The following is a 26,581-nucleotide window of genomic DNA, read 5'->3' as shown; positions in this document are numbered from 1 at the left end:
GTTCTGATTTGTAGTATTTTTGGAATTTGAAATTAGAAAGCCATGTACCACTTATACCTTAATCCTCTGATTGAAGTGTAGCTCACTGTAACTAAGAACTGATGGTTAAAGAAAGAACAAAGAAAAAAACCATCTGGGTTTGGTATGTGCCAGAGTGTGATGTATATGCATGTGTGTTCTCATATATCTATAATTATCTGTTTAGCACATATTCATGTTTATTTTAGAATTAACAAAGAATAAAGGAGAATTTTTGGAAATATTTATTTAGAGATCTGGTACTGAGCTGCCCAGCACTGTAACTACTAGCCATGTGTTGCTATTGAGCATTTGAAACATAGCTATATTGAATTGAGTTGTGCTTTAAGTATAAAAAAATATAAACAACTTTGAAGGCTGAGTTTAAAAAGTAAGATACATTGGGCGCCTGGGTGGCTCAGTCGTTAAGCGTCTGCCTTCGGCTCAGGTCATGATCCTAGGGTCCTGGGATCGAGTCCCACATCGGGCTCCCTGCTTGGCAGGAAGCCTGCTTCTCCCTCTCCCACTCCCCCTGCTTGTGTTCCTGCTCTCGCTATCTCTCTCTCTGTCAAATAAATAAATAAAATCTTTAAAAAAAATAAAAGTAAGATACATCATTAATATAGTTTTATGTTGGTTGCATGTTGAAATGACAGAATTTTTACAAATTTATGTACATAAGTGGCATATTATTAAAATTAATTTTATATGCTTATTTTTACTTTTTTCATGTGGCTACTAGGAAGCTTAAAATTACATGTGTGGCATGCATTATGTTTCTCTAAAACAGCATTACTCTGGTATATGCTATAATTTAGTTACTTTTACTTTAAAAACATTGCAAGGAAGTTGTGGAAAAATTTCCACTCCAGTAGAGGAGACTCATTAATTGATAGTCTACTGTGCTGCAGGCTCTGAGATTTTACATGAGCTATTTCATTTAATTCTTCCCAAATCTTATTAGATAGGTGTTATTCCTATTCTAAGATAGGTAGACTGGGGCTCAAAGAGTTTAAGAAAATTTCCTTAAGCCCATGATCAGACAGCTACTGTCAATAAAACTTACTCATATCTACCTGACTTTAGAGATCATTCTCTTTCTACTAGAGAACACTCTCATTCGCCTTTCCTTTTCAGAGACTGGCACCATATGCTACCGGAAATTCTAATAACATCCTCAATTATGAGGTCTTACCAGACCTTACCAGGTCTTTGAAGCTGGTTACTTCAAAATAAGGTCCTATTTTCTTTTTCACCCAAATGAAAATAACATTTAAGCCCCTCATATACCAAATTATCAGGAATTCCAGTCTTTTCCCATGGTTCCCCTCCCCATGTAGTCATAAATGACCAAGAGTTGTTTACTAATGCCCAAGTATTGATCCGTTTGTCTTGTGGATTGACAGTAGAGTGGAAATTCAGATACACTTCTGAGGCTGGAGGGCCACCTCACAACCTGTCTAGAAAAGGGTTAATTCAGGGGCGCCTGGGTGGCTCAGTTGGTTAAGCGACTGCCTTCGGCTCAGGTCATGATCCTGGAGTCCCTGGATCGAGTCCCGCATCGGGCTCCCTGCTCGGCAGGGAGCCTGCTTCTCTCTCTGACCCTCCCCCCTCTCTCATGTGCTCTCTCTCTCTCTCTCATTCTCTCTGTCTCAAATAAATAAATAAAATCTTAAAAAAAAAAAAAAAAAAAAAAGAAAAGGGTTAATTCAGTGACAGTGGTTTTGTTTTCTAATGCTGTGTAACAAATTACCATTAGTGGCTTAAAACAACACCCATTTATTAGCTCATATTATCTGTAGGTCAGAAGTCCAGCATGTCATTGCTGAATTCTCTGTTCATGGTTATCACATGGCTGAAATCAAGGTGCCTGCAAGTCTGAGCTCTTGTCTGGAGACTCTGGGGGAAAAAAAAATCTGCTTCCAAGTACATTATTGTTGTTGGCAGTATTCATGCTCCTTGTGGGTATAGGACTTAGGTCCCTGTTTCCTTGTGGCTGTCCACCAGGGGCCATTCCCTGTTTCTGGAGGCTGACTGTATTCCTTGTCATGTGCCCCATACCCCATCGTCAAACCAGCAATGGCTCATCAAGTCTTATTCATGATTATGAATTTCCTTGACTTCTCCTTCTGCCACTAGTGGTAGAAAACTCTCTACTTGAAGTGCACCTGCAGTGACATGGTGCTCACCCAGATAATCTTCCTTTAGAGTCAACTATGAAATATAACATAACATAATCAGGGGGATATCTCATCCTAGTCACAGGTTCCAGGAATGAAAGCACAGCATATTGGGGGGAGTGGGTGGTACATTTTCAGCAATCTGTCCACTGTAGCCCTGGCGATTATATAGGGCAGGCATACCACCACGGTGGCAATGACACAAAGCCGACTATCACAACTCTCCCAGCTGCTTAGCTTTGCTAGTCATAGGGACAAAAGCAAGAGTTGTTTTACTCTCAGGTAAGGAATGGAGAACATGAAAGATCCTGGTGTGCTCCTTTCCCTTTCTTCCAATTTTACCCTCAAATCTTACTCATCATAAACTTCCTTTGCGAAAGCAACACAAAGGTTAAGTGTGTTAGGCGGAACTGTAACATTTCTGTCCTACCTGGTTTAAGGGCAGCAGTGTCTAGACTCACTGAGCTATGTTGGAGCTTCCTCCTGCTGAAGCGCTAGTAAACTGTAGAGGTGGGAGTCCCCCTGGTGCCTTCTGAATGGCTTCCTAACAGGTCACGGGGGCCAATTCTCCTGGTTTCTCTGAGCCAAGGACTTTCCTCAAGGTGCAGGGAGTAACGCCCTCCTCCCAGAACAGTACAGACCGCAGTCCCTCTTGGTTACCTGCCTTTTGGACTTTCCCCACTCTCATATGCCAATCTGCCAATACTCAGCTCAAAATCCATCGTGGCTTTTGCTCTTCCGGGGAACTCGCCCCTAGTTAAGTGCTAGTTCCTGAAGTTTTGTTTGCCAAACTTTGTGCTCTCCTAAGTGCGGCATCTCCTTTCTCTTTATTGCTATTATTGTTTACTTGAGAGGTTTCTTATAGCTTATTCCTTTTTAATTTTAACAAATGTATCAAGGAAACTTTTCTCACTATCATATGTGGAAAATCTGAATTACTTGCCATATATAGGTAAGAAAAAAAAAAAGAAAAAAGAAAAGGGAATTCTTAGTCACTGGTAGTCTCTAAGCTGACATAGCAGAATGATTCTCAAAAGGCTCCTTTCTTCTTCTCTAGTTGTCACCAAGGGCATTTTTATTACAATTCCTAATGCTTTTGTTGTTGGTGGTGTTGGTTTTATTTTTGTTTTGTTTTGTTTCATTTTTTGATTTTTGGTTTTTGTTTTGAGCTGAGGGGCTATAATGCAATTACTGTTAATCCTTGAACATCATGAGTTTGAACTATGTGGGTCCACTTATAGACTGATTGTTTTCGATAAATATAGCACAGTACTATAAATGTATTTTTTCTTCCTTAGGATTTTTTTTCTTCCTTAGGATTTTCTTAATAACATTTTCTTTTCTTTAGCTTATTTTATGGTAAGAATACAATATAAATACATGTGACATACAAAATATGTGTTATATGGGACGCCTAGGTGGCTCAGTTGGTTAAGCATCTGACTCTTGATTTTAGCTCAGGTCATGATCTTAGGCTTGTGAGGTCAAGCCCGGTGTTGGGCTCTCTCTCCCTCTGCCCCTCCCTCCCCTGCTCACACTCTCTCTTTCTAAAAAACAAAAAAATATGTGTTAGTTGATTGTTTATGTTAGAGGTAAGACTTCTGGTCAACAGTATGCAATAAACAGTTAGAAAACACTGATCTACTCCCTTTTTCCCAGAGACCCACCTCAAATTCCTTTCCCTCTAAGAGACCTTTTCTGACAATACAGACCTCAGTGATCCCCTCCACTGCATTCACAAGGCTACTGTATCTAATTATTCAAATGTTGCTGTGTGACATTTCATTAAGGACAAAGACCATGCTTTATACTAAGTTTTTCCCACAGCACTTGGTATGCTACCTGGCAAACAGCAGGCATTCAATGAATATTTGTGGTTTGATGAACAGCAAGGGGCAGCTCTGGGTAAAAGTGTGAAGTGAAGTTTGACTTAGGTTCTTCTACCTTTGACTGCTTCCATTACAGAAAGGGCCATGGATTATGATATTCCTTTGAACTGGCCATTTTCTACTTTCTCAATCAGTTCCAGGTGTTTCCTGATTTTTCTCTCTCCAAATCACACTTCATGTGCTCTGTGTCTCCTTATCATGTTGACTACTAGCTAAGGTATTTGGTGTTTGCCATTAGATTTTATGCTGCTTATAAAATTTTTTTGTATCTTCTATCATCCAAGACAGACATATGTACATAATAGATACTCAATAGATATTTATTGTATAAATAAATGAATACGTGTTATATTGTTTGTGTCTTGGGGTGTTGCTGTTATATCTTTAGGGAAAAGTACGAAATCACCTAACTAATTCATTTAACATTTTGGTCAAGGGAATTTACTAAGTCTATTAACAAGTATACAAACACTTTCTGGTTTTGACTTGGAATAATAAAAATGAAATCTTCCCTTTGCCTTTCTTTTGCTCCTTCTTTTTGGTCCACTTGGCAATTTAACTGTTCTTTTCTTTTTTTTTTTTTTTAAAGATTTTATTTATTTATTTGACAGAGAGAGAGACAGCGAGAGAGGGAACACAAGCAGGGGGAGTGGGAAAGGGAGAAGCAGGCTTCCTGCTGAGCCAGGAGCCCGATGTGGGACTCGATCCCGGGACTCCAGGATCATGACCTGAGCCGAAGGCAGTCGCTTAACCAACTGAGCCACCCAGGCGCCCCTAACTGTTCTTTTCAAGGAGCAATGTAAGTCTCTATAGCTTTACATAGAACTGATAGTTCCTTCTCTATATTCTGAGCAAGCCATACATCTAGTTAGGGGTGACCACATAATTTATTGTCTAAACCTGGACACATTGAGAATGAAAGTGGGCACAAAAACCTATTAAGCCAGGATAAGAGGTGTCCCTGACAAACCAGGAAGTATGCTCATACTACTTTGAAAGTAGTTATTTGCTAACTGTATGTCTCTTGTCGTTCAACTATAAAGCTATTCTAGGTCTGGGCCTTATTTCTTTTAGCTTCCTTGTTATCTAGAACTACGCCTACCACTGGTGGTGGTAGAAGAAATGTTAGTGCCTCTTTAAAAATGTTCATTTAATTGCATATTATACTATCTAGATGTAGAACTCAAACCATCCCATTTGGGTCCTATTATGAGCCATTTTCTCAGTATAAAAATATAGGGTAATGAGCTTAATTATATGCTTGTGTAATGATAGTAGCTAGCATTTACCAGCACTTAGCATGTGCAAGGCCCAGGGCTAAGAACTTTGGTTGAGTTCTCTCATGGATTTCTCACAATTCTTGGAGGTAAGCATTATTATGGTCTCATTAAATTAGAAGAAAAGATACGTTTAGAAAGATTAAGAATCTTGCTCAGGGTCACCCAGCTAATTATGTAGCAGAGTTTGAACCCCAGACTCTGACGCCATACACCATCTCTCCTATATGTGAGCAGTAACTGGTACTAAATTTTGGAAAGTAATTTTAAAATATTAATACCATACTTTTAGGAAAAATTCATGTGCTTTTACATGTTTAAAGGAAAATGTATTTAACTAAGTAAAGATTGAAGAATCAGATCAATGTGGCAGCGATGTGAGGTCATGAGTAGTGACAGACAAAGACATTCTTGCTATTGTTCTTAGTGTTAACATCTCCATTTGTTATGACACAAATATACCGCTAGTTTTGTTGAGATCATTTTCTTGCTTACGAACTAGTAAGTGTGCAAAGCAGTTTGTAATACAAAAAACCTTTGTACTACAACAGTTGGGTTTACTTTTAGCAGCATTTTCAGTGTACATTATGTGAATAAGTTATAAACAGTGTCTATTTTCTACCTTGTCCTTTTGACAAGATTGTACTTGGTAACAATTTTAATGATAGTCATCATTAAAGCATCATTATATTAACTTCAGAAAAATTATTATTTGGTATTATCATAATTACAAACCATGTTTCGACATTGATGAAACACATTATCAGTGGTTCTTAAACAAAAGTAGTCTAATTTTATAAAAAATAATCTAAATTGTAAGAATAATCTGTAGCCTTAAACTGTTTTAAATCATAAAGGATAAATAAAATGTGTAAAGAAACTATGCTATAAATGTGATACCAAGCAAATAATTATACACACAGACTTTCATACAAAAGGTATCCTTCAAGAATTGTATTCTTAATTGATTTTTTTTTCTATTGACCAGAGAGGTGTATGAATAGCAACTGAAATTAGATATTATCAGGGTATTCAGTTGCATATGATGTGTTATAAACATATGGGAAACCTGAAAATGAACGTTAACCCTTATGAATAAATGATAGGAAATGCTACTTTTAAGGCATTCACACAAAATGACTACGTTAGCAATTCAAAGGAAGGGTTACAAACATACCAGACATATTAAGTTCAGGAATTTTCTGGGCTTTTTTTTTTTTGTTTTTGCTTTTTTTTTTTTTAGCATCCCACATTTCTTTTAGTTTTGAGGTAATTATAGATTCACATGCAGTTGTAGGAACTTCCTGGTTTTTTTGTCCTAGAAAATTTTTAGAATTAATATGCCTTTGAATTTCAGGCCAGAAAGCTTCCTCTAGTTTATTATGTTATTCCTATTTTTTTGAACTAGGATACCAGGATATCACTGGTCAGAAAAACTGCATTAAATGTCAAGTTTTCACTGTACTCAGAATAACTAGAAAATTAAAATGCTTTTATTATAATGTAGATAAGGATCTATGGTTAACTAATAGAAATTGGGACAAAGAGCAAATTTAAAATAAAAAAATTGGTCTTTTTTTTTTCTTTGCACTTTTTATCATCTCAGGGGATTTAAACATTTTTCTCATTTACTCTAGGCGCCAGGGTACATCAGCTGAACAAAACAGACAAAATTCCATCTTATATTGGGGAAGACAGGCATTAAGAGAGAAACATACAAAATAAATAAATTATAAAGATTGTTGCAAGGTTTAAAGTGTCATGGAAACAAAAAAGCAGGTTAGGAAGGAATGAGAGTTGGGGTTGGGGTGGTTGCAATTTTAAATAGTGTGGTCAGTCTAAGCATCACTGTTAGGGTGAGATTTGAGAAAGGAGTTAGAAGAGGGAAAGTGGACATTGAGGGAGAATGTTCCTGGGAAAGGAGCGACACTTCAAAGGCCCTAAGTAGTAGTCTGGAATATTCAAGCAACAATGGGTAGTTGGAGCTGGAGTGAGACAGGCGAAGGGAACAGGCAAAACCAAGGGTTCATAGGTCACCATAAAGACCTTAGCCTTTACAGACAATGAAATAGGGAGCCGCTGGAGGATTTGGGCCAGATGAGACCGGAGCTGACTTTTCTTGTAAGACAGTGTTCTGTTTGTTGCTCTGACAATAGAGTGAGTTAATGGTGGGCAGAGAGACCATTTAGCAGTCCAGTGAAGTACGATCCAAGTCAGAAGACGGAAGTAATGCACTGATTGGTCTGATTCTGATTTACTCTGAGAGTACAACAGTCTTGCCTGACAGCTTGGCGGTGAAGATCAGAGAAGAAAGGGAGCCAAGAACTCCACAAAATATTTGTTCTGAGCACCTAGCTAGAAGGACCTGGCTAGGTCTTGAACTGCTTTTTGAGCAAGCGAGAATTAGAAACTTAGGGGAAAAAGAAAACTAATATCGTACTAATATAATCAATCCAGATGAAGAAGACGTATATATTACTACATCATATTCTAAGTGTTGTAGGCCTGAAAACTTAATGTAGGCATTTGGTGGAAGGTTGATTGCTGGATGGGGACTCTTAGGTATTTCTGATTTCTGGGATATATAAAACATACAGCGAAAGAAGATTCAGAGATCCAGGAGACAAGTAATTTCACGCTTTTCAAATGTCAGGTGGAACTTCTAGGCCATAAAAGCCAGTTGGTTATGACAGATTCAACGATTCTGACGTTTACATTAATAAAAAGCGGTGGTCCGATGATTTCAGGGCATCTTTCTCTCCACCGTTTCCAACCGACAAGTGGTGCCGGGGCTCAGCGCCTAGCCTGGCCAGCCCGGGAGCGACAGCGGTCCCACTTGGAGCGCAGGCACCGCCCCTCCGCGCGGTCCGGGGAAGGGGCGCGAGCCGCCGTTGCCAGCCGCCGGGCGGAGGGCGAGGAGGGGCTCTCGTGCGCTCCCACCCAGCCCTGGTCGCCATCTTCCGGCGCGTCCTTTCCCGCGCGGGCTCCAACCCCGGCTCGCGGCCCTCCTCTCCCTTAGGCGGGGGCTTCCTAGCCCGCGCAGCTGCACGGCGCTGCGCCTTGCGGGGGTCGCGGGCTGAGTCCGACGCCCCGGCGGGGCAGGGGGTGGGGCCGGCGCGGCGGCAGCTGCGCGGCGGCGCTGTCCTCCCGCGGCTCTCCGGGCGCGCGCCGCCTCTCGCTCCGCCTGCGCGCGAGCCTGGGCGGGGAGGGAGGGGCCAGGAAGCGGCGAGCGCGCCGGGGAGCGCAGCTGCGGGCGTGGGGGTGGCAGGAGCCGCGGAGCCGGCACCGAGAGCGGCTGCGGCTGGAGCCCGCGGTCGAGACAAAGGCGACGGTGAGTGTCCCGCCGGCCCGGGTCGCGCGCCGGCCCCCACACCTCGCCCTCGCGGCCTCCTGGGCGGGGGCCCGCAGCCTCGAACCCCCGCCGCCGAGGGCGCGGTGGGGAGCGCGGCCCGGCCCTGCCCCCCGCGCGCTGCGGGCTGTGGGCTGAGCCTGCGGCTCCATTTTCAGGTCTGGGCGAGGTCTTCCTGCGGACCCTGCCTTTGGTTTTTCTTCCATTCCTTCTGAGAAATGGTTACATGCTCAGTTCAAAATTGACGACAGGCGGGCGGCTGAGGGAGCCAACCGCCAGCCTGATGTAAAATGGAAATGAAAAGACCCCCTCCCCCCAACTTTGCAGGTCTGGGAGTCGGGAGGGGAGGCGCGAAGGGCGGGCGGGGAGGGCCGGGGTCTTCCAGGTGAGAGTTTGGGGGTGGGGCGGGAACCCCGGTCTCCGGAGCCCGGACTCCCGCCTGAGGCGTGCTGCGCGTTCCGCCCGCGGGTCTCGCGGCGCTTCTCTTTGGGCCCCGGAGAGAAAGCCCTGCCTGACCACCTACTCGGAGGAGCTCGTGTTACTCGTACAGGTTGTCTTTCCTTTGGCGCTTCAGTTGTGATTTTTGGTAACGGTGTGGTAGGTAGAGGCTCGCTGATGCCGCATTTATAGCTGAAAAGCCCCGATGGGCTGACTTCATGTGTACTGGAAACATTGGCATTTCTCCTTATTTGCTGTTATTTCAAATGATAAACTTTTGTAGGGGAATTTGGTGCTGATGTTCAGTTTACAGAATTGACATATTTTGTTTTAAAGAGTCTGGCTTATAGTAGGTGCTCAGTAAAATATTTGAATGAACGAATCTTGAAACATGAAAACTGATTTCACAGCTAGTAAAATTTAGGCACATACCCTCTTGACTCAAGGAAAAAAACGTTGGCAAACCGCATGCAGTTTTTGTTTATATGCTTCTTTTTTGTTTTTACCCACCGTATACATAGTGTTGATGATCAGTTATTATCAGTGTTACAAGTGTAGAATATGTAGTTGAAATGTGAAATTTTTCATTTTGAGGAAAAGTTGGTTGACATTTTCTGTTGTTTAAAAATAAGTGTTAAAAGATAAGTGTTATTTCTGCTTTTCTTTCGAAAGAAAGAGAAATTAAAGAAGAGGTGTTTGGATTGTATTTTGTTCTTTTGAGACGCCCAAAGTCTATTTCATTATGAATAAATAGTTTATGTGCTTTTGGCGGGCCGTGGTGGCATGGTCTTCAGTTGCTTTTTGAGCCAGAGGCTCTCTAAAGTTAGGGGGAAAAGAAAACTAATGTTGCACTAATTAAACCCTACCATTTATTCAACCGGTATTCATGGAGCAGCCATTAGGTGGTGGCACCTGTGTTGGTAACGTTTCTAGAAGCAAACAAAACCCACAATTATCGCTTTAACCTGAGCGTGAAGTTCTTTCCTCATTATCGATGTTGCAAGTAAGGACTGACTTACACCCCTACTGCCTACTTACAAGGGAAGCTGGCAGGTGGAGTGCAGGAAGTATAGATCCCTAAGTCTGCTTAAAGGTTAATAAGTAACTTCATAGGGCTGAGATTATTAGGTTACATTTTTTTATTGTCAGTTTAATAAAATCAGTCTACATTTTAAAATGAAGGGAGGAGGAGGTTTAACCAACTTTTTTTTTCCCTCCTTCCATACTGGATGATTTTGGTACAGTGTATTTATTGAAGAGTAATGCACTTCTGGTTGTTTTCTGTAAATAATCTTTGCTATACAACATTTTCTATTTTTCAGAATCTCCAAGGAGAAACAGTGGATTACTTTTCAACAAGAAATGTTTTAAATAAAGCACCTATTTGGAAGCTTTATTTTGATCTTTTAGTCACTATTTACAGATAAATACAGTATTGATCATGCTGAAAAGGGAAGGAGTAGTAATAATTTGTGGTTCCATATTTGGACTTTCCTGCTAGTATCGCAACTGTGATGGAACTGCTTACTAAAAGGAGAATACTGTTTGTAGTATTTATTCTGAACATAAGGTTGCATTGCCTGCTTTTGTCTTATATACACAGGATTTTTTTAAAAAGTGCTTATTTTGTTTGGTCTCATCAGAAGGCCATATTGATGTGTTCCAGTGTCATTTTTTTGATCATTACAAAATAATGTAGATTAATAATTTTTTCATAGATGGCATTTCAGTTTAGGTGGACCTTTTGACTTGTTAACACCTTATACATTATTAAAGATAATGTACTTTCAGATAGAACTTTCAAAGATTTTTAGGTTGGCTGCTCGCTTTTTGTGGTTGTGCCTGGGAGTAATATGGAAAGTAATCCCTTAAATTTTAGTGGTAGAGAGTTGTATTTTTCGTTGTTTGTTTTTAACGTACGTTTCTTGTGGGAAGAGTTACTTTGACAATATACTTTTTTTTTTTTTTAAGATTTTATTTGACAGAGAGAGTACAAGGAGGGGGAGCAGCAGGGAGAAGGAGAAGCAGGCTCCTCGCTGAGCAAGGAGCCTGATGTGGGGCTCCATCCCAGAACCCGGGGTTATGACCCGAGCTGAAGGCAGACGCTTAACCGACTGAGCCACCCAGGCACCCCAACAGCATACTGTTGATAGTCTGGTGCTGATGAGAAACCTCGTAGTAGGTGATAATAGTGATGTTTAAGAAGTGTAAGCAAGCTGTGATATGTTGAATAAAAAATGCTTGGTGTATTGTATTTGGATACAAGCTTCATCATCAGAGTTCATGACAGTCAACAGTATTGAGACATATTAAAATTTTTTCAAGAAATAAGAACCCATGGGGCGCCTGGGTGGCTCAGTCGGTTAAGCGGCTGCCTTCGGCCCAGGTTGTGATCTCAGGGTCCGGGGATCGAGCCCCTCCTGGGATCCAGCTCCCTGCTCAGCAGGGAGCCTGCTTCTCCCTCCCCCTCTGCTACTACCACTGCTTGTGCTCTCTTGCTGTCTGTCAAATAAATAAAGTATTTTAAAGATTTTATTTATTGATTTGACAGAGAGAGATACAGCGAGGGAGGGAACACAAGCAGGGGGAGTGGGAGAGGGAGAAGCATGCTTCCCACTGAGCAGGGAGCCCGATGTGGGACTTGATCCTGGGGCTCTAGGATCGAGACCTGAGCCGAAGGCAGACACTTAACAACTGAGCCACCCAGGCGCCCCTAGATAAATAAAATCTTAAAAAAAAATAGGGTTTTGTACCTTAAAAAATACTGTATTTTCAAAGTATTATTTCTATCTCAGAATAGTTTATAATGTTTTGAGTCTAAATAAATTCCAGGATCATCCCATTTTATAATTGTTGGAGTATTTGAAATGTTGATGCTTTCATCCTTAGGGTATGAGTGTGTGTGACAGGATGGGAGTAGGGAGTTTGTTCATTCTTTTTTTTTTTAAGACCCCTCAGAATGCTTTACAAAGTGTTTCCTTTATCAGATATAATTAGTAAAGTGATTAAGAATGATGTCCATAAAAAAGCATTGCAGCTGTGCTCATTTTTGTATAGATTGTTAGTATCAATTAGCATTTGTATAAAAACATTTCCAAAGTGCTTTGTAAGTAATTTCTCACATTCTCTAGGACAGGTTGCTATTACATTTTTTATGTCCCAGGTGTCACTTTTTGAAAGTGTTTAGGTTTTCATCTGCTTTAGGATGAGTCTGGGGTACTTTTTTTTTTTCTTTTTCTTTTTTTGAGTCTGGGGTACTTTGTTAACGCTTTGTAAGTTTTTTTTCTCACAACTGGAAATGCATATTGGTTTTCATCTGTTATAGTGTTCTTAATCTCAGTTCTCATGAAATATTTTAACATTTTATTGAAAAATGTTAGTAATGTTTTTGAGAGGAACATTATGGGTTCCCTGTGCATTCTTGAGAAGAACTGAGTGAAATGTGTGCTTATCCTTAATTCTTACTTACTAGTTAGGTGAGGGAATTTATCCTGATTTTTTTTCCATACCATGTGGAAAAACTTGAAATTTAGCTTATTAATAATTAACTGTATGCATCCTGCTACCTCACTTCAAAGCTTAAGAATACTGGAACTTTTCTATAATACAAACAAACAATGAACAGAGCAGGATTTAGCTGAAAGAGTTATGGGAATCCATCCAAAGGGAGTTTCTGAACTGAAAGCCAAAAGACTTGGTAATAAGTTGTCTTTATCATGACACCATAAAATACCTGCAAATGTATTTTAGTCAAAATGGATTACAGTAAAACAAACTCCCTCTTTTTCCTAGAAAGCATTAGATAACTCCATGTTAAATTTAGGTATCTTTGAAATTGACTAAATGATGAGCACTGATATTTTCATTTTATTTCTTAACAACTGATATTGTTGCTTCCAATTAGAAATTCATGCTAAGATTTCTTGTTAAACCTTTGATTGGATTATTGTAAGCATCTGTTAGTAAAACATAAAATCATTTTGTTCCATGTAGCTTAATAATATACTTCCACTTTTTGATTAATAAAGCAAAAATGAATTTTTTGTATATTCAGCATTGTGTATATTTTGCACTTACATATGGTGAGAACCCATGGGTATTTGTGGAACTGGTATGTGCAGTGGATGGGACTTGATAAAGCTTAAGGAGAGAACAACTCTCTCCCTATACCTTCAAACTGTCCCTATAGATTAAGTCTTTCCTGGCCTCTGGATGAGCTTTTAGGAAGGTCAGGTACCTTTTCTAGTTAGTTTTAGGTAATAAAAATTCTTGTGCTTACTTGTCAATGATAGTGTTACTTTAGTCATTGGAAGGTACAGTTCAGTATAATATTCAGTGTTAAAACTGTTACACAATTTAAAACTTCTCTCTATGGCTCAGAACTTCTTGAGCCCAGAAGTCTGCTTTGGAGCAAGAGTCCTAGTAGGTGTCTTTTATTTTACCAGCTTCTCTTCACTGTGCTGTCCATTCACCTGTCCAGGGTCCAGCTCAGTGGGGAAAGAGAAGTGGGGGGAAAGATATGATTTTAATGTGGCTCATCCTGTTGTGCTCTGGGCACTGGTGCCTTCTGAATCGGGCAGGTTGTTCAAAGTGGACTTTCTCCAGAAGTGCTGGAAATGGTTTTCTTGGGGATTCCATGTCTGGGAACCTTCCAGCTACAATTCTTGTGATACAGTTCTTCTATTACTGCCCCTTCATCTTCCAATTTCCCTCATCTGCAGGCTCACTATGCCCAAGGAGAGGTTTTGCTTTAGTCTTCATAGTAGTTCTATAACTTTTTAACCAGACCTGCCCTTTACTAAGATTATTTCATAATACGCAGTTTCATGCATTCCGCTAGGACCTCAACATTGTACCTTTCCAGCTCTTTCTGTTAATTACCCCACTTACACAGTACTTCTGTGTCTGGGACCTATAGAATGTTGCTGCTATACTGTCCCAAGCCCTCCTTCCTCCATGTCCATGCTTTGAATCCATGGTCCACTGTTAGAAATTTTACTTTTGTACACCCTCAGTTCTCCGTAGCAGTTCTTTACTGTACTCACCTGTAGTTTGCCCCCCTCCCCTCCCCCCCATCTAGACTAGCCTGTATGTGGCATTTGAGTATGGCTTGAGGGAAAAAAAACAAACACTAATGCTGACCTCATCTCCCTGTAAATTAGGAGGGTCCTTCATGCTGCCCACAGTTCTGTAATCTTAAAAAAAAATTTTTTTTTTTTAAAGTAATCCCTCCATCCAATGTGGCACTCCAACTCAGGACCCTGAGATCAAGAGTTACACATTCCACCGACTAAGTCAGCTAGGTGCCCCAGTTCTGGAATCTTAGTACATTTCCCTGGTTGAGTCACTCTCCCACTCCCCTAAATGACTATTTTACATCTCTCCTTAAAACTCTAGTACCTCTTTGCATTTTCAGCTGATGACCTTGCTTCCTGTATATTAAAAATGAAAGCAATCAGAAAAAAACTTTTTCATCTCTTTTCGCATCTATACCCACACTCTCTGCATTTTCTATTCTGCTGTGATCATGGGTTCCATTCTTCTTGCCCTTGGTTCTATCCCCTTCTCCTGTCAAGGATATTGCATTGCCTCAGTATTCAACCCGGGCTCCTGCCTGCCAGTGAGCTGCGTCATCACCGTTTTGCCATTTCTACTTGATCATTCCTAATCAGGGTAGAGATATGCTGAGGTATCTCCCATCTTTAAAACAAACAAACCTCCCCAGCACCACATTTTTCTTCAGCTACCGTTTTCTAAAAGAGTTATTTGTGGTCACCAGTCCTTCCTATCTCTTTTGGATCCATTACATTCAGGTTTTTTTTTTTTTCTTTTTCACTCTACTCTTGTTGACCTTACCAGTGAGCTCCTTGGTGATACATTCCCTAGTCAGTTCTCAGTCCTAGTCCTCTTGGATGCAGCAGCAGCATCTGACATGGTTGATAATTTTCTTCTCTTTGAAACCTTTTCTCCCCTTGCTTCTGGGACACTACTACTTATTTTTAGTTTCTTTTTCTGGTTCTTTTTTGTAGCCCCAACTTCTAAAAAATAAGGCAGTGTCCCAGAGCTCTATGTTTAAGTCTCTTCTATATTTATATGTAGTCTTTTGTAATCTCATCCTATTCTCTAGCTGGAATTATCATATATTTCAAACTAAAAATGTTATCTTCAGCTTGGGTCTCTTTCCTAACCTCCATACGTGTACCCAACTGCTGAGTCAACATTCCTAATTAGATATCCCCTATTTCATAAGTCAAGACTGACCTCTCCATCTTTGTTTCTCTCCTACCCCAATGATTGCTCTTATCCCATCTCCCTCATCTTCTAGGTGTCCACCCCATCTTTTAGTTTTTTGTGGCTGAAACCTGGTAGACATTCTTGATTTCACTTTCTCACACCCCCACATCTAATTCAAAATAATGTATCGTACCTTAAAGTCTACCATAAGACCACTGCTGACACTCTTCTCTAAGCAACCATCATCTCTTGCCTATCTTATTTTAGTAGTCTCTTTCCTGGTCTCTTTGCTGCTTCTGCTCTTTTCTGTTCTCAGGACAGTAGCAGGGTGATCCTTTTGAAATGCAAGTTGAATTATGTTACTTTGATGTTCAAAATCCTTCAGTGGCTTTCCTTAGAGTAAAAGCCAGAATACAACAGGGCCTGCAAGGCCCTCCATCATCTGTGCCTCTTACCTCTCTGATGATACGTCCTATTACTTTCTCCTTGGTTTATTCCACGCCAGGCACATGGGTCTCCTTGAACTTACTCGAACCTGCCAAGCAGTTTGGCTTTAGTGTCCTTAGGGAAAGAGCTTTCTTTTATTCACTGCAAAATATCCAGTATTCAGAACAGAGACATGCACATGATGGGCATTTACATTTGCTCAATGAGTGACCACTTATCTTGTTATTCATGTCTTTGAAGACAGCTTTTGTGTATGTTTGTATAACCAAAAGTATTTTGACTAAAAATATTTCACTTAAAACCATGTAGTCCTGGAAAAATTAAGTAAGAAAATTTAGATACAAGGAGAGAAAGTATGTTCAAATCAATTTTTGTGTATGCAAAGTGAAAATACATGGGGAAATGGTTATGGACAGAGGAGGTAGGAAAGGAACAGGGAGGTAAGGTAAACAAAAAGAAAAGCCTGATTTGGAAGTAGGGTGACAACACTTAAACTATTTTTGGCTTGCTCCATACTTCTTTTGGGCTTTTTCTTGAATTCTGAGTGTTGGTGATTTACATGAACTTAGGCTCTTGAAGTTGGGCTATATTACACCTTTCTTTTATCAGGGATATTGGTTCAAGTGAGATTGGGATCCAAAACTTGGTTGGTTTTCTATTGCCAAACTCCTTTTGTTAAAGAAAGTAAGTTGCTGTTATCAAGAAAGTGCTTTATCGGACGATATTCTTAGCATTTCTTAATTTTTTTGTAGAGAGTCCAAACAGAGGTGTCATAGCTTTAGAGAGAGATTTTCAGCTTACACAGATTTATTAGTATGCTTTGTTCTCTCAGTATTACAGAGATAGGCATACTTACAGGTAAGTATGCCTATTTACCGCCCCCTCGGAAAAGGCGGGGCCTATAAGTAGTTTTACTGTAGTTCTGTGGTAAGCTAGCAGCTAGCTACATTAATGTGCACAATTTTATTGAGTAATATTTATAAGCATGTTTGTGCTCATAAATGAAAATATTTGAATGTGCATAAATGCATTTTTAAAACTGTAATTTAAGTAATATTTAGGTAGGAAATAGGAGTGCCAGGGAAATTAATGATAATGCACACTTTCAGTATTTCATTATGCTGAGACAAGATTTTGTAAACCCTTTTAAAAATTAATTAATTTTGGAGATTTTATTTTCAAGCAATCTGTACACTGAACGTGGGGCTCAAATCCACAGCCCGGAGACCAAGAGTCACACGCTCCACCGACTGAGCCAGCCAGGTGCCCCTAAAATTTATTTTTAAACTCTTTTTTTCTAAGTTATAAGTGTCATTTCCTGTTGATTAAAAAAAAATCTTTTAGGGGCACATGGGTGACTCAGTTGGTTAAGTGTCTGCCTTTGGCTTGGGTCATGATCCCTGGGTTCTGGGATCGAGTGCCTTGTCGGGCTCCCTGCTCAGCTGGAAGCCTGCTTCTCCCTCTGCCACTGCCCCCCCCCCCCCCCCGTGTGTGTGTGTGTGTGTGTGTGTGCGCGCACGCGTGCACAAATTCATGTTACAATTTCAAGTATGAAATACCCATCTTGGATTAATAAGATCTTTCTTTCTGGGGCACCTGGGTGGCTCAGTCAGTTAAGCATACTTCTCTTGGTTTCAGTTGAGGTCATGATCTCAGGGTTGTGAGATCTGGCCCTGCATCCAGCTTTGTACTGGGCAGTGGGCTCTGCGCTGGGCATGAAGTCTGTTTAAGATTCTCTCCCCCTTCACCGATTGTCCCTCTCCCCCCTCTCTTGCGTGCACTTGTTTTCTTTCTCTCTCTCTAAAAAATCCTTATTTCTGAACTGATAAGTAGTCAAACCTCTAAATTTATTTCAGGTATATTCATAGTCTGAGGCCTACTGTGGCCTGCTTTAACATCATAATATTCTAGGTGGATTGTGAAGTAATCAAAATGATCATATTGAGAAAAGTGAATGTAAGTAATAGGCTGTGAACCAAATCTCTTAAGGGGTTGTCAAAGTATGCATTCGTTTGTTCATTTAACAAATTTATCAAACTACTCTTCCCATTTTACTCAGAATAAAATACAAACTGTACTCTCCCAGAAAATACAAACTCACTCACACTCTGTCGATATAATATGGACCTGACAGCCACTCAGAGTGGCTCACCTTTGCTCACTGCCTTTAGCCACAAATTAATTTCTCAAACAGGCCTTGCTTGTTCTTGTGTTAGGGTTTTTATACTAGTTGTTTCCTCTGTTTGAAATGATGGTTCCCAGATCTTTGCAAGGCTGGCCTCCTATCTTGAAGATCTCAGCTTAAATATCACCTCATTTCCTTGCCACTCAGTTTAAAGTAGCACCCTCCCATCACTGTTACACTTTCTTTATAGCATTTGTCAGACTTTAATATGTTTTTAATTTAAGTGTGTCCGAAAATAGATCATAAGCCTTATGAGAGCAAGGAACTCCTTTTTCTTGTTCCTTGCTGTCACAATGCTCAGAACAATACATGACACTAGATAAGTGTTTAGTAAAAAAGTGTTGAATGAATAAAAATAGTAATCTCATCTATTCTTTATTGTGAATGAATTTTAGTGTAGTGATGTCTTAAAGTGTCAAAGATGTATTCCTTCTAACCTAGGGGAGTAGGAAATGGGAATATTCAGGCAAAAGCCTGATTTAAGGAAAGTATGAAATTGCTCTGATGATCCTTAGATCAGAGTATTGGGTAGAACTAGTGGTGTGTTGGAGCTGGTGAGCTGATCTTGTGCATCTTTCCAGCTCCATGTTCAGTGACATCATGTTGGCAGCTCGAAACTGGTTATGGTAGGACTGTTTATGACATGGGAATCTGCAAAAGCTATAAATCAGGGCCCTTTTTCCAGAGAGGTAGTTGTTAAATATTTATCAGCCAGCCACTGGGTGGAACCATATGAAATTGTTGTTTTTATGGATAAAAAGTGCTTGAATATTGACAAGCATTTTTTCTTATGGTTTAACCTAGCGGAGTTATTTTGGTTTAAAGATAATTTCTTCATTGTGGTCTGTGAAGTCAGTTCAGTCCGTGACTTACCTCAGTGCTGTACCTTTTTTGTTTTTCATAGTTGCATTCCCTTCACATCTGATGATGATTTGTAGATTCTTTTATTGTGTAAAAACTGGTTATTTGTGTGTTTGTATATTAATTGCTTAACTATACACCTTACTTTGACTAGTTCATTCCAAAGCAGGCATAAAAGATCTTGAGATGCCTTTGAAGGTGTTTTTGGTTTTGCTACTGAGTTGCTACGCCCATGGTAAGGTGTTCTTTTTCTGGTGAAGAAAGCAGAGCTGATTCAATTTGAGTCATAAATTATTAGGTACCTTTTATTTTAAAATTTGCTTTTCAGAATGATTTACATGATTTACATAAATATACCTGAGTTCAGTTTTTTTTTTTTCCTGGCTTTTTTGTTTTCTTCTTTTGCCCATTATCCTCTAAGTGCTTACCTGATGTCTCTGATCATTTACTTCCTGCTACTCTGATTTTTTCTGTGAATCCGTATCTCTGAATCAATGAAATTATGTGGTCCTATTTCTCAGCTTTAGTCGTTTTTCTCTGTTGTCTCTCCTATGATCACCTGGACATACCGTGCCATTTTCCACCCTTATCTCCCCCCCCACCCCCAATTCTATAAAGAGACAGATTATTTTCTTACAGGCACCTGCGGAGATTTAAAATTTTCTTGAGGAAATTAATTTAAAAATTGAACTTTGTTGATTTACTGACAGTTCTTGAGTGACATTTGCATTATGTTAACTCTGAATAAGTGGATTTGAATTGTTGATATTGAATTAAAATACGGCACCTATATTTTTTATCCTTTAACTCAGGTTCTCTCTCTCTCATTCACAAGCATTAAAAAAAGTTGTGTTTGATGCAGAGAATCAGAGTATATGAATAAGCTAAAGAAAAAAAAAAACACATCCATAATTCTACCATCCTAAATAACCACTGGTCATGTTTTGTTGAATGTCCTTCCAGGCACGTCGATGAGTAAGTGGTTTTTCTTTTTTCTTTTTTTTTTAACCGAAATAAAATCTTAGTACACAATTTAGCAAATACTGTGATCATAAAAGCATTACTTTTATTACTTTAGTTTGAAAGAATCTCATTGGAAAGTGAAAATTTTGACAGTGGGTAAAGCTGTAAGTAAAGTTATGATTAAAAACAATGGTGTTTATGGAGAGTAGAATTGTGGTAAGTCACCTCGACTCAAAAATTACTTGAGCAGTAATTTTTTCTTAAGAGCTCTTTTACCATTGCACAATAGCTTGATTGTGTTATACCAGCTAAGGAAAACAGTACATGATTTTGTGTACAGTAGACTTATTTTAATAATAGCCCTAGGGTAAAATAAGGGGTTGTAGATAAGTTCATATTTTTTGGTCTGCCCCAGTCCTATTGATGCCTTAATATTAAAATAATCTTATTTATTTACATATTTATTTTTAAGATTTTATTTATTTATTTAACAGAGAGAGAGAGAGATAGCAAGAGCAGGAACACAAGCAGGGGGAGCGGGAGAGGGAGAAGCAGGCTTCCCACCGAGCAGGGAGGCCGATGTGGGGCTCGATCCCAGGACCCTGGGATCATGACCTGAGCCGAAGGCAGATGCTTAACAACTGAGCCACCCAGGCGCCCCAATATTAAAATAATTTTAGAGGAAAAATGTGTTTTATTAAAGGCTTTTATCCAGTCTGTGACAATTTCATTAAATATTGCTACCCTTTTTCATATGTCAGAATGAGGAGTGAGGGAGTTCTTGGAAAAAAAGTTTTAGTTTAAGAATTCGTGTATTAATGTTTGAGTTGATTTTTGTTTTCATGTATGTGCAGATCCTTGTGGAAAAATCCCTCATATATATTGGTATATTACATTCTTTGGAAATCAGTCCTAATCTTATCAAGTAGCTGTTTTGGACTAAAAGTAGTTTTTAAAAGCTAATCAAGAGTCCTTAAGGGTTGTATAATTTAAATGACTTTTCCTTTATCACAGCTATATTCATTAGCTATGGTAGAGTAGAAAGTTGGTTTCCTACCTTGTTTTTATTGTTTTTTTACCTTGTCTTTTTCTTTATTGTACTACTGCTTGCTCACAAGCTCCTGTGCTCTTTATCTCTTCTTAAATAGCTGAAGTAGTCATTTCTCTTAACGTAGTGCTACTTCCTGAATGGTGCATACAATACTGAAAACATGTCTCATGTGGTAAAGAAGGATAAAAAGCATTATAGTTGAGAAATGATGCATTTTTGTGTGAAGGGGAGATTGGCAGTTAGTTCCTAAAAAAATATTTTTCAGCGAGTGATCACATGTTTGTAAATGTTGGAAGGTTCAGTGAAATATTGATATAAATTCAAGGAAAGTGTCTAGAATTATTCTGTACATTTTGCTGTTTAAGAAATAGGTATTTTTTAAACTTCAATTTCACAGTGAATTTTTAGCATTTTTATATTTATTTTGTGAATAAAAACCTTGTTTTTATAAAAAGGATACATGCAAAGCTCAGAAATTAGTCACATAATAAATGGCAGAACTAGTGTTCAAAATGTCTGATTTTCAGAGTCATTGACTTGGGAAGCATTGGTAAGTGGCAGAAAGAATAGGGACTTTGGAATTAGGCACACCTTAGTTTGATCCATAACTTTGCCACATATTTGCTGTGTGGCCAAGGCCTCAGTCTCAGTGATTTTAACTTTATTAAGTGAGGTTAATAGGCTTGGTAGGATTAAATGAGGTACACCTAAGTACCTGGATTGTAGAAAGTGTTAATATTTCATTTCCTTTTTGCTACTCCATGTTACTTTAAAACATCTCCAGAGTCAGTTGGACATTTTACTTGAAAGTGAATTGCAGTCAGGAAACTGGAAATTCATGTAACCCAGGTGGACTCATATTGTAGTGTCCTTTTAATCTGCCTATTTTAGGAGGAGAATGGTTCTTGAGACTATTTTAAAAAGTATTTTGACTTCAAGGAAAGTTTTAAAGTTAAAAGCTGAAGTAGAACAGAGTGAGGCTGAGTTCATTATTGCTGGCCAAAATGGTAAGAAAGTAACTAATCTCTTGGTTTATAGTGTAACAGTTGTGTGCATAAAGATGTCTGTTTATTTATTTAATTTTTTTAAATTTTATTTTATTATGTTAATCACCATACATGACATCATTAGTTTTTGATGTAGTGGTCCATGATTCACTGTTTGCGTATAACACCCAGTGCTCCATTCAATACGTGCCCTCTTTAATACCCATCACCGGGCTAACCATCCCCCTACCTCCCTCCCCTCTAAAACCCTCAGTTTGTTTCTCAGAGTCCATAGTCTCTCATGGTTCATCTCCCCCTCTGATTTCGCCCCCTTCATTTTTCCCTTCCTACTATCTTCTTTTTTTTTTTTTTTAACATATAATGTATTATTTAATTTTATTTTTAAGTAATCTCTACACCCAACATGGGGCTCAGACTCACAACCCTGAGATCAGGAGTTGCGTGCTCTTCCAACTGAGCCAGCCAGGCGCCCCAGAGATGTCTATTTTAAAGCCTAAGAACTTACCCTTTGCAGAAGAAAAAAGTTACTTAAATATGGAAAAAAGTGTTCAACTTTAATAACAATACGTTTCTCTTACCAGATTTAGGATTTAAGAAGTGGTGCCAATTCACCTCAGTACAGTGACATAGGTACGAAATTTATTGCTGGAGGGAGTATAAATCTGTAGAACACCCCCCCCCTTTTTTTTTTCCAAAAGCATTTTGACATATATATCAAAGACTGGTATTTTTGTCTCTGAGGCTATATCCTAAGGAAATGATCCTCGCTCTTTTTTTTTTTTCCTACCCTATGGCAGCTTTATCGAGATAATAGATGTGATACTGTGAGTTACAATAAGAAATAATCTATTTGGTCGTCCCTGTTCTTGGTGCAGAGCTCCTAAAACCCTTGGAATTTCCTAAGAGAGCCATAAAGGTGTCTTTTGTTATGTTAATGAGGTGACTTTTGGGAAGCACGTAAAGATGGCCGCTGGTTGCCAGGAGAACCAACCCTGCAATTAGAGGTTTGGAACTTTTTAAGTCCCACCTCTCTGACCTGGAGAGGGGCCAGGGGCTGGAGGTTGAATTGCCAGTGACCAGTGATTTATTTTTATTTTTATTTTTATTTTTTTAAATTTTTTTATTGTTATGTTAATCCCCATACATTACATCATTAGTTTTAGGTATAGTGTTCCATGATTCATTGTTTGTGCATAACACCCACTGCTCCATGCAGAACGTGCCCTCCTCAATACCCATCACCAGGCTAACCCATCCTCCCAACCCCCTCCCCTCTAGAACCCTCAGTTTGTTTTTCAGAGTCCATCGTCTCTCATGGTTCTTCTCCCCCTCCGATTTCCCCCCCTTCATTCTTCCCCTCCTGCCACATTCTTCTTCTTCTTTTTTTCTTTCTTAACGTATATTGCATTGTTTGTTTCAGAGGTACAGATCTGAGATTCAACAGTCTTGCACAATTCACAGCGCTTACCAGAACACATACCCTCCCCAGTGTCCATCACCCAGTCACCCCATCCCTCCCACCCCACCCCCCACTCCAGCAACCCTCAGTTTGTTTCCTGAGATTAAGAATTCCTCATATCAGTGAGGTCATATGATACATGTCTTTCTCTGTTTGACTTATTTCGCTCAGCATAATACCCTCCAGTTCCATCCACGTCGTTGCAAATGGCAAGATCTCATTCCTTTTGATGGCTGCGTAATATTCCGTTGTATATATATACCACATCTTCTTTATCCATTCATCTGTTGATGGACATCTTGGCTCTTTCCACAGTTTGGCTATTGTGGATATTGCTGCTATAAACATCGGGGTGCACGTAGCCTTTCGGGTCCCTACTTTTGTATCTTTGGGGTAAATACCCAGGAGTGCAATTGCTGGATCATATGGTAGCTCTGTTTTCAACTTTTTGAGGAACCTCCATACTGTTTTCCAGAGTGACTGCACCAGCTTGCATTCCCACCAACAGTGTAGGAGGGTTCCCCTTTCTCCACATCCCCGCCAACATCTGTCATTTCCTGACTTGTTAATTTTAGCCATTCTGACTGGTGTGAGGTGGTATCTCATTGAGGTTTTGATTTGGATTTCCCTGATGCCGAGCGATATTGAACACTTTTTCATGTGTCTGTTGCCAGTGACCAGTGATTTAATCAATCATAACTGTGTAATGAAGCCTTCGTAAAAATCCAAAGGATGGGGTAGGATAACTTCCTGGTGGTGAACGCACAGAGGTGCTGGGGGGAGTGGCATGCTCAGAGAGCAAGGAAGCTACAGACCCCTTTCCTTTTTTTCCCTGTGTATCTCTTCCATTTGGCTGTTCCAGAATTATACCTTTCATAATAAACTGGTAATCTCATGACTGAAATGTTTCTCAGATTTCTGTAAACTGCTCTAGCATATTAGTCAAACCTGAGGAGGGAGTCATGGGAACTTTAGAAGCACAGGTGACAGTCTGGTCTTAGGATTGGCCTCTGAAGGGCAGGGCAGTCTTGTAGGACTGAGCCCTTAGCCTGCCTGTGGGATCTGGTGCTGTCTCTAGGTATGTCAGGATTGAGTTGAATTATAGGACACCCAGGTGGTATTGGAGAATTGCTTGGTGTTGGTGTGTTCTGCACCTCAGGATTGGTGTCGCAATTGTTATTCACATATCATAATCCATCTTTTAAAGTATATAAGTCAGTGTTGTGCAACCATCAGTACTGTCTAATTTTAGAATATTTTCATTACCTCAAAAAGAAATTAACAGTCATTCCCCATTCCTCCATTTCCCCCAGCTCCTGGCAACCTCTAATCCGTTTTCTGTCTCTCTGGATTTGCCTCCTTTGGACATTTTATATAAATGGGATCATACAGTGTGTGTGTTTTTGTGAGTAGCTTTTTTCACTTAGCATAATGTTTCAGGGTTCATCTATGTTGTAGCATGTATCAGCACTTGATTGTGTCTTTTTTTTTTTTTTTTTGAGCCTTAAAGGATATATTTTTTTAATTTTTTATTGTTATGTTAATCCCCATACATTACATCATTATTGATTGTGTCTTGAAGATGAATGTTAGTTGTATGGATATACCACATTTCATTTATCCATCAGTTAATGGGTATTTGGGTTTCTACATTTTGGCTATTATGAATAATACTGCTATGAATATTCATATGCAGCTTTTTGTGTGGATGTATTTTATTTTATTTTTTAAAAGATTTATTTATGAGAGAAGCGCAAGCAGGGGGTGGGGCAGAGGGGGACTCCCCATTGTGTATTACTGATAAGTTCTTTCAGCCAAGATCATTCAGTGTTAGAATGTTACTATTGTATGTTGCCCTAACAATTGTCTTATAAATAAAGTCATTTTGGGCTACTGCTAAGAGAATCACTTTATGCTACAGTTGAAAGACTAAAAAAAGTCAGCTATCAGCTCTGAAATGTGCTTTTATGGCCGCCAATATCACTTGAGCAAGAGGAGGGAGAGAGAGAGAATGTCAAGCAGACTCCCCGCTGAGCGCAGAGCCAATCCCTGGGCAGGATCTCGCAACCCTTGAGATCATGACCTGTGCCAAAATCAAGAGTCAGGCGCTTAACTGACTGAGCCACCCAGGCACTCCGGCAATGTACATTTTAAGCTTAAACATAATCTATCTGTGAGCATTCTTTGCAAGATACAAACAGTACTCTAGGATTTTCAGGTAGAAAGATATTATACAGGGAATTTGATACTTAAAAAAAAAAAATCATTGGAATACTCATGAAAGAAATTGAGGAAGACACAAAGAAATGGAAAAACGTTCCATGCTCATGGATTGGAAGAACAAATATTGTGAAGATGTCAATCCTACCTAGAGCAATCTACACATTCAATGCAATCCCCATCAAAATACCATCCACTTTTTTCAAAGAAATGGAACAAATAATCCTAAAATTTGTATGGAACCAGAAAAGACCCCGCATAGCCAGAGGAATGTTGAAAAAGAAAAGCAAAGCTGGCGGCATCACAATTCCGGATTTCCAGCTCTACTACAAAGCTGTCATCATCAAGACAGTATGGTACTGGCACAAAAACAGACACATAGATCAATGGAACAGAATAGAGAGCCCAGAAATGGACCCTCAACTATATGGTCAACTAATCTTTGACAAAGCAGGAAAGAATGTCCAATGGCAAAAAGACAGTCTCTTCAACAAATGGTGTTGGGAAAATTGGACAGCCACATGCAGAAGAATGAAACTGGACCATTTCCTTACACCACACACAAAAATAGACTCCAAATGGTTGAAAGACCTCAATGTGAGACAGGAGTCCATCAAAATCCTAGAGGAGAACACAGGCAGCAACCTCTTCGACCTCAGCCGCAGCAACTTCTTCCTAGAAACATCGCCAAAGGCAAGGGAAGCAAGGGCAAAAATGAACTATTGGGACCTCATCAAGATAAAAAGCTTTTGCAAAGCAAAGGAAACAGTCAACAAAACCAAAAGACAACTGACAGAATGGGAGAAGATATTTGCAAATGACATATCAGATAAAGGGCTAGTATCCAAAATCTATAAAGAACTCATCAAACTCAACACCCAAAGAACAAAGAATCCAATCAAGAAATGGGCAGAAGACATGAACAGACATTTTTCCAAAGAAGACATCCAAACGGCCAACAGACACATGAAAAAGTGTTCAATATCGCTCGGCATCAGGGAAA

General features: G+C 39.6%; 1 protein-coding gene across 4 annotated transcripts in view; it reads left to right on the top strand.

Moving 5' to 3' along the window:
* The window catches only part of CDC42SE2 (CDC42 small effector 2), a 144,869-nt gene that overhangs the window by 22,194 nt on the left and 96,094 nt on the right, over positions 1–26,581 (top strand). For 3 of the 4 annotated variants that reach the window (XM_032425032.1, XM_032425030.1, XM_032425031.1), the window contains exon 1: positions 8,572–8,695. The exons of the other annotated variant lie outside the window; for it this stretch is intronic. The gene's annotated coding sequence lies outside the window, so the exon portion shown is untranslated. Of the gene's footprint in view, positions 1–8,571; positions 8,696–26,581 lie in introns of those variants that run through there. 4 annotated transcript variants of the gene reach the window in all.

The sequence above is a fragment of the Phoca vitulina genome, unplaced genomic scaffold (genome assembly GCF_004348235.1).
Source record: "Phoca vitulina isolate PV1807 unplaced genomic scaffold, GSC_HSeal_1.0 scaffold32, whole genome shotgun sequence".
Taxonomy (NCBI): Eukaryota; Metazoa; Chordata; class Mammalia; order Carnivora; family Phocidae; genus Phoca; species Phoca vitulina.
The sequence above is the reverse complement of the archived record's forward strand: the minus strand, read 5'-3'. Positions and strand labels throughout refer to the sequence as shown.